We start from the raw sequence: 8,234 nt of genomic DNA, 5'->3' as shown, positions 1-8,234 counted from the left end.
ACATTAAATACATGTTTTCTTAGATTTTCAGACTGCTGTTTGCAATATCAGTCTATTTCTGCATCATTACTGTAATGTGCCATACTATTTAGTTGACTGTTATGATGTATTTACTATCAGAAAGAGTCACTTCACTAACTTTTTCTTTTTTCTTTTTCTTTTTTTTTTTTTGTGATGGAGTTTTGCCCCTGTTGTCCAAGCTGGAGTTCAATGGCGCGAGCTTGACCCACTGCAACCTCTGCCTCCTGGGTTCATGTGATTCTCCTGCCTCAGCCTCCTGAGTAGCTGGGATTACAGCCATACCACCACGCTCGACTAACTTTTTGTATTTTTAGTAGAAATGGAGTTTCACCATGTTAGCCAGGCTGGTCGCGAACTCCTGACCTCAGGCGCTCTGCCCACCTACACCTCCCAAAGTGCTGGGATTACAGGTGTGAGTAACCGCTCTGGACCACTAACTATTTTTCATAATTTGCCTTTTAAGATTAAAAAAATTTTCATAATTTGCTCTTTTAAGATTAAAAAGAGTAGTTGAATTTTGTCACGTGCCTTTTTTTGAATATTTTGTGGATTATACAAACGGAATTTCCACAAGCAAAACCATACTTAAGATTTTGGATTGAAATACACTTAACTATCAGTATTCTTCTATCTACTTTTTAATTTTACATGGTAGTATTTTGCTTATAATTTTAATGCCATCTATAAATGATGCAGTTAGAAACTTATATTCTTTGCTGTTATTCAAGTTTGATAAATATCATATGAACCCTAAGGTAAATTTGGAATCTTTATTTTTTCATCTTAATATTGGTTGGAGCAGGAGGTTATCTAATTAACTTTATTTAGTAATTTATTTCTTCTACTTGGATTCTCTAGAATTCCATTTTATCCTGATATTTAAATAACCAAATACATTATATTTAAGCAAATTAATTTTACTAATTTAAGTTATTAAAACAATTACTAATGCAATTATGTATAAATGAGCATGCCTTGGAGATATTATAGGTTTGGTTACAGACCACCCTAATAAAGCTAATATAGCAACAATCCAGTCACATGCATTTTTTGATTTTCCAGTAGAGTTAAAAGACTAAATTGTAGTCTATTAAATGTATAAGAGCATTATGTCTAAAAAATGTGCATATCTCAATTAAAAAAATCCTTTATGGCTAAAAATTACTATGGTAATCTGAGTCTCTAACGAGTCGTAATCATTTCGCTGGTGGAGGGTCTTTCCTTCATGTTAGTGACTGCTTATTTATCACGGTGGAGGCTGTCGAAGGTTGAAGTGGTTGTGGTAATTTCTTAAAGTAAGACAACAATGGAGTTTGCCTCATACATTGACCCTTCCTTTCACAAAAGATTTCTTTGTAGCATGTGTGATGCTGTTTGATAGCATTTGACAAACAGTAGAATTTATTTCAAAATTAGAGTCAATCTTCTCAAACCCTGCTGTTGCTTTTTGAACTAAGTTAGTGTAATGTTCTAAACCTTTGATGTCATTTCAACAATGTTCACAGTGTCTTCACCAGGAGTAGAGTCTATCTCAAAGAAACACTCTTTGCTCATTCATAAGAAACAACTTCGCATCCATTTAAGCTTTATAATGACAGTGCAGCAAATCAGTCACCTCTTTAGGCTCTACTTCTAATTCTAGTTTCCTTCCTATTTCCAGCACATCTGCAGTTACTTCCCCCACTAAAGTCTTGAACCCCTCAAAGTCATCCTGTTAATGTTGATATATTGATCTCCTCCCATGAATCACAGATATTCTTAATAGTATCTAGACCAGCGAATCCTTGCCAGAAGGTTTTCCACTTACTTTGCTCAGATCGAAGAAGTTACTATTTATGGCAGTGATTGCCTTAAAGCAGTGATTGCCTTATGAAAATTATTTCTTAAATATTAAGTCTTGAAACTTGAAATTATTACTCGATGCATGGTCTGAAGAATAGATATTATGCTAGCAGCCTTGATAATAAGAATAGTTATTTCAAAAATAGGCTTCAAATGTTTAGTAACCATGCTGTTAATAGATGTGCTGTCATCCAGGCTCTGTTGTTCCATTTATAGAGCTCAGGCAGAGTAGATGTAGCATAATTCTTGAGGGCCCTAAGATTTTCAAAATGGCAAATGACCAGTGACTTCAACTTGATGTAACCAACTGCATTAGTCCCTAACAAAAGAGTCAGCCTGTCTTTTGAAGCTTTGAAGACAGGCATTGACTCTTCACTATCTATGAAAGTCCTAGTGGCATCTTCTTCACGTAGAAGACAATTGAAAATGTCTTGAAAATCTGTTGAGTATAGCCCCCTTCATCAATTATCTTAGCTAGATCTATTGGATAACTTGCTGCCACTTCTACATCTGCAACTGCTGCTTCATGTGGCACTTTTATGCTCTGGAGACAACTTCGTTTTTTAAAGCTCAGGAACTAACCTCTGCAAGCTTCAAACTTTTCTTCTGTATTTTCCTCGTGTTTCTCAACCTTCATATAATTAAAGAAAGTTAGGTCTTTGCTCTAGATTAGGCTTTGGTTTAAGGAATTTTGTGGCTGGTTTGATCATCTATCCAGATAACTAAAACTTTCTCCATATAAGTAATAAGGCTCACTCTCTTTCTTTATCATTCATGTGTTCACTGGAGTATCACCTTTAATTTCCTTCAGAACTTTTTCTTTGCATTCACAACTCTGTTTTCAGCATGTCTTCCTCACTAAACTCAATCATTTCTAGCTTTTGATTTAAAGTGAGAGATGTACAACTCTTCCTTATACTTGAAGAGTTAGAGGTCACTGTAAGGTTATTAGTAGGCCTAATTTTAATATTGTTATGTCTCATGGAATAGGAAGGCCCAAGGAGAGACAGAGTGGCCAGCTGATTGGTGGAGCAGTCAGAACACACACACTATTTATCAATTATTTTACCTTCTTATATGGTGTGGTTGCCTCAAGACAATTACAATAGTAACATCAAGATCACTAATCACAAGTTACCACAACAGATATAATTATAAGAAAACAGTCTTAAAGATTGCAAGAGTTATCAAAATGTGACACAGTGACACTAAGTGGACTCATGCTGGTGGAAAAATTGTGCTGATAGACTTACTCAACACAGAGTGCCACAAATCCTCAATTTATTTAAAAAATGCAGTATCTGTGAAGTGCAATAAAGTGAAATACAGTAAAATATGATATGGCTGTATACATGTGCACACACACACACACACACATATACATGTATGTCTCTTGGGTCATTTTGTTTAGATTATGACACTCAGTGAAATTCTAAATGTTGTATTTTTAACATTTATTTGTAATTTACCCACAAAATAACTTTTAAATTTTAATTTCTCCTTTATTTATTCTCTTCTATACTTTAGGAACTAAAATTATCTGTTTGATTTTCATTCTTTGTCAGCCATATGTATTTCTTTAAAATTACTTTCATCTTTGTCAAAAAATTTCTTTCCATTCTCAGAAATTTTCATGTCAATAATTTGATTTTCAGATATGTCTATTCTGAAACTCGGTATGTCTATTTAATTGTTCATTTATCATTTCTATTATTATTAGTACTCTAATGGTGCCATTTAGTAATGAATTTATTTGCTTATACATGTAATTGTGTATACTGTTTTTTCATGACATAATCCTAGCTTGTGTTTTTACCTTTGTAAAACTTCATCAAGTTTTGATGAAATATGAATCAAGTTTCTTGATGTATGAATCATTTGCTGGATAAAATGTCTTCTATTTCCTCAGGCATGCTTGCTTCCTGAATGTTTCTTTATTTTTGTTGTTGTTGTTGTAATAATTTTTACACAACATAATCTTCTTATTCATCTTTTAACTTTCTTATGATATCTCTACCTTCTCTTAATCTAAATATATTGTACCTAATTTTTTATGAAATCCCTGCCTACTATGCCAGAACTCAGTTTTTCTTTCACTTTAATGATATGGTTTGGTGGGGTGATATTGATTGTTTGGATCTTATTTACTGTTCTTCCTGTTTAGTTCCTCAAATCCTATGCCAGAAAATATACCCATCATTCCCCTATTAACGCTTAATAACAATATTAATATTGAACACTGAAAATAGGTGAAGCCAGACACAATTGTTATATTCACTTTTAATATCACTCCCAGTGGGTATTCTAGATGCAAAGAACCACTGCAAAGTCTACAACACAAGATTCACTGAGGAGGAGGCTTTTCTTATATCTTCTTCCCTGGAAGCAAGCTAAGCATTGAGCCCTTGTTCACCCACACACCCTAGAGAGAGTATAAGTTCATAAGAATCAAAAGATATCTTTGGATAAAACACAAGAAATTTGATGTTTTCTGCTTAATATACTTACAATTTTGTGATTTCATATATTCTGCCCCTTGTACTTTAATGTCTTCCTTACCCTACTATACCAGTAATTTGTAATGTCAAAGAAGAGGGGCCAATATCAGGAGACATCTGTAATTGTTCCATCTGAAAGGAAGATGCTATTGGCCTCTGATGGGTTGAAGTCACTGACACTGCTAAACATCCTGTAATAAACAGGACAGCCCCCCACAACAAAGAATTATCTGCTTCAAAATATTAATAGTACTGAGGTTCAGAAAATGTTTTAGATCAGCCTGTCTCTTTTGCTCTAAGTTTCCACTTGATCTTCTTTGTCTTGTATTTTATATACTCCTTGGATGCTGTCTGCCAGAAATTTTGTTATCAAATATTATGCCTAACATTATTCTTTTCTTGGTAATAGCTGGCAACTCTTGTCTTGAAGAACTCTTATTAATGTCAGTAGTCACTTTCCCAATATAAGGAAGTAAGTGCAAAGAATATTTGAGATGTAAAATAGATTAACAGAATTATTTTAAGGCATTTTTAAAATTCATATTCATTATAAGTTTTCATGGAAAACTAAAAGGATCACACAATGTAATTATCTATTTAACTAGCTAGGAACAATATTTATAGTTAACCCTAAGAATATTTAAGGCCAGTAGTAATTTACATTTTCTACTTTTATTATCGCTCCCATGTATATTCCAGATGCAAGAGGTAAAATGAAAGGGCAAAGCACGTATGTATTTAGCATTATTTATGAACTATTAATTTACTGGAAGTGTAAGGATATATAAACCTTACTACCCCCATCTCCAAGATTTCACAATAAACTGGGGAAAATATCAACATGTATAATCTATTCAAAAGGAATATCATATAGATGATATTCAAGGCCATGAGGCTAGATAAAACCTAGGAAAAAAATTAGAGGCTAAAAACCTGTATAGGCTAAAGGACAGAGCTTTGGGCTCTCCAACTCTTAGAGATTGGTAAAATGAGAAACATAGACTCTAAACTACAAAATAAATTGAAAACTATTTAAACGAGTAAAAAATGTAGGAGAAAATCTAGAGGGGAATGTTATCCTAGAAGCTAAATGAATAGCTTGTTTCAAGAAGAGAGAAAACAAGTACTTCAAATATGGCTGACACATCAAACAAGACAAGACTAAGAGATGACCATTCAATGTAACAAAGCATAGGTCTTTTGTGATTTCGTTGAAAACAATTTTAGAGGATGGTGGTCATTAAAACCTGATTATAGTGGATTCAAGACAGAATGGGGAAGGAAAGGAATTTGGAGACTATGAGTTTAGAAACTATTTCAGGATGACTGTTTCTAAAAAGATGGCGAGAAGTGGGTCATTGCTGAAGGGGCACTGAGAACAACAAAGCTTTTTGTTTGTAAGATTGCTTAAATAAAATGCTTACAAAAAAACAAAAAGCTTACAAACAAAGCTTTTTGTTTGTAAGATTGCTTAAATAAAATGAGAGAAATAATGATCATATACTTTGTGAAATGATCCAATAAAGAAGGAATGTTTGATGATGCAACCAAAAGATTGGATAATTGCTAACACCCTCTTCTTTAGTTAGGTATGAATAGGCAACCAGATCTAGTACTCATCTGTAGGGACTGGCTTATCTAGGATTGGGGAAGCCCTATGCGCATACAGGGAAACCAAGTGTATCGTATGATCTTGATTGACATTGAGACCAGTCAGTTGGGTTGTGAGGTTTTCTCAACCAAGTTAGTTGTGCCAGTAAAGGTATACAGAAGGCAGAAAATTGAATATGACAATGATTTTTAATTTGCCTACTGACTTTAAAGAAAAAAGCAAGAGAGCAGCAAAGAAATTGAGAGTTGTTCCAAAAAAAAAAAGTGATTAAGAATGATTATAATGTTAATGATAGCATAATGCAGAGAATGCTAGGCAAAATGAACTTAATTTTAAGTTTCAGAAGAGACATCCTTAGCAAGAGACAGACTCTAACTTCACATTTCATTATGGACAGTTGAAGAATAAAAACCAGATTCTTAAGAAGGCATTTAAAGAGGTAGGTCAGGACAAAACAAGATTTGGAAAATAGATACCAGACAAATCAAAAAACAAAAATATGAGGGTCTAGAGGTTTACTTTTTTTATAATACCTGTGGCAAGTTTGGAAGTATCAAGAAAACCAAGCAAATCTAAACGTCTGTAAAATTGAAAAAATAAAGATTTAACAATGTGCTATAGGAGCAAAAGGCAAAATAAAATTACTTATGGAGTGGAAGAATCATGGGGAAAAGTAGCTTGAGTTATATCTTAAAGAAAGTATAGAATGATAGCAACAGGCAAATAAGACATTCATTCTCTCTGTCTCTCTCTCTCTCTCTCTCTCTCTCTGTCTGTCTCCTCTTTCTCTTTTATTATCTGCCAAGCTAAAGAGTTGGAGTACAAATTCAAAGATGTTATTGGCAAAGAAAATAACGTAAATATAGGATTACTACCATAAATTAAAATATTCACTTTTGATATCCTACATTTACTTTCCATCATTGTCAGGTGAAAAACAAACTATAATAAATATATATTTCATGTTAAGAATATGCAATTTGACTTATAATTATTAAATGTACTCATTCTATCAGAATAGCTTGATTATGCCTTAAAAACAAACTCGACAATTTCAGTGGCTTAAAACAACCACATTTGTTCTTTCCTCAAGCAATGTCCACTGCAAGTCTAAGCAACTTTCCATGGGCAGCTGGGTGTTGTGTTTCCACATCAACAGTACTTCTGCTTTTATAGCAGACTGGAGAACTGGATGCCAGCTAAACGCTTCCACTTGTAAGTGATACACATTTCTGATTATATCATTACCCACTGGAGGTCAAATGCTCATGTCTAACTTCAAGAAGGTGAGGAAATACAAATCTCTTGGGTTCTTTTAAACATAGGAAAACAGGATATTGGTGACTTGTAGATATGCCTGACTAAACATATGTTATGATGTTTCTCTTATTTCTGTCTTATTATGATGGAGATTTATAATCATTCTCTAAATGTTTCAGCAAATTTATTTTGTCTAAATTAATGGCAATATAGTTCAAACATAGGATCTATGTTTGTTTCTTGAATCTATTGTTAACTTGCTTGATAGAACAAAATAGACAAGTCAGATATATCTGCACCCCTGGGTTCATGGCAGCACTATTCACAATATCCATGTTATGAATTCAACCTAAATGTTCATCAAGAAATGAATGGAAAAAAAAAAAACTTCATATATATACACAATGGAATACTATTCAGCCTTAAAAAGAAATTCTGTCATTTGAAAAAATATTGATAAGTGAAATAAGACAAACACTGTATGTTTTTGCTTGCCTGTGGCATCTAAAGCTCATGAAAGCAGAGAGTAAAAAGGTGGTTACCAGAGGTTAGGAAGATAGGGATAATGGGAAGATGATAGCTGAAGGGTGAAAATTCTTAGGAGATGTGTTTGATATTTTTTTCTTTTCTTTTGAGATCAATCCCACACCTTGGTGAATATACCTAATAATTGAGTATTGAACATTTACATTTCACTGAGAATAAATTTCAAAAATTTGCATCACTAAATTATTAAACATTTGAGGTGAGGCATACGTTATTTATCTTGATTTAACGATTTCACAGTGTATAAAACAATTATAATACTGTTTTTAAATCTATAATTTGTCAATAAAAGTCATACTAACCAAGAAGATACATTTCAAAAATAGTTTAAAATGTGTGAGTTAACTTATTTGAATTCCACATATTCATGTTCTTCGGAAAACTAATCATAATGCATTCTTAATTTACCAAAAACTAAATACATATTTTGTGATTTGATGATATGATTTTCAATC

This window comes from Chlorocebus sabaeus, chromosome 8 (genome assembly GCF_047675955.1).
Source record: "Chlorocebus sabaeus isolate Y175 chromosome 8, mChlSab1.0.hap1, whole genome shotgun sequence".
Lineage (NCBI taxonomy): Eukaryota > Metazoa > Chordata > Mammalia > Primates > Cercopithecidae > Chlorocebus > Chlorocebus sabaeus.
The sequence above is the reverse complement of the archived record's forward strand: the minus strand, read 5'-3'. Positions refer to the sequence as shown.